General features: G+C 39.7%; 1 protein-coding gene across 1 annotated transcript in view; it reads right to left on the reverse strand.

Moving 5' to 3' along the window:
• Window positions 1-1,020, reverse strand: part of LOC106871360 (multiple epidermal growth factor-like domains protein 8) — a 100,101-nt gene that overhangs the window by 12,358 nt on the left and 86,723 nt on the right. The gene's annotated exons all lie outside the window — the stretch shown is intronic.

A 1,020-nucleotide genomic window follows, 5' to 3' on the forward strand; every position in this document is an offset into this window, starting at 1 on the left:
ATTTAAAATAAATATATTTTGGAAATGGCGATTTACGGTACAATACCTAGAAACCTGAAAATCAGACCACATGGGTTTGTTTACATCAATTCGGCAGTTTCCATAAAAAGTGTTGGGTTAGGGAAGTGGGAAAGAACGCGAAAGAGATAGAGAGAGCACGATGTCCCTCTCTATCTCTCTCTCTCCCTTACACACATGCCAATTATCTCTTACCTTCTCGCTCTCCCTCCCTTGCACACATGCCAGTTATCTCTCACCTTCTCTCTCTCTCTCTCCCCCTCCCTTACACACATGCCAGTTATCTCTCTTTCTTTCTTTCTCTCTCTCCCTGTCTCACACACACAGCAAGATTACACACACACATAATGCTCTCTCACACTAACAAAAGAACTTCACATACACACCACACTCTCTGTCTTGCATACTCACTATAAAAAGATAGCGTCTATTTCTTTTTGGCAACATGTGTTTTGTGTGTAATGTTGCTGTGTGTGTGAGAGAAGGAGAGAGAGAAAGAAAGAAAGAAAGAAAGAAAGAAAGAAAGAAAGAAAGAAAGAAAGAGAGATAACTAGCATGTGTGTGTAAGGGAGAGAGAGAGATGGTATTTTTTTCTTTTTGCTTGTTGTTTGCTGCTTACCACACAACTGTTAAGAAATAGCACCCTCTCCTACTTTTTTTCTTTACTTTTTTTTGTTAGACGCTGGCAAACAATGTGTAACTCTCCTTCACCCTCCCTCTTACAAACATACAATTTCTCTCTCTCTCTCTCTCTCTCTCTCTCCTTCAGGCGCAAACTTCGAAATTGGTAAAAGTTATGGTTGAAAATCGATTTTTACAGGTATACGCGGGTGCCTCTAAGAGAAAAAGTTGACGAAATTGCACATAGGGTCATGACGAATCTCCTAAAATTGGAGCGACATGCGTGCTAATTTGTGGACGTGCATAAACTACATTCACGTACAAACACACACACACATCTCGGCTTTTATAGATATGGATATACATACATATACACATATA

This window comes from Octopus bimaculoides, chromosome 1, assembly GCF_001194135.2.
Source record: "Octopus bimaculoides isolate UCB-OBI-ISO-001 chromosome 1, ASM119413v2, whole genome shotgun sequence".
Taxonomy (NCBI): domain Eukaryota; kingdom Metazoa; phylum Mollusca; class Cephalopoda; order Octopoda; family Octopodidae; genus Octopus; species Octopus bimaculoides.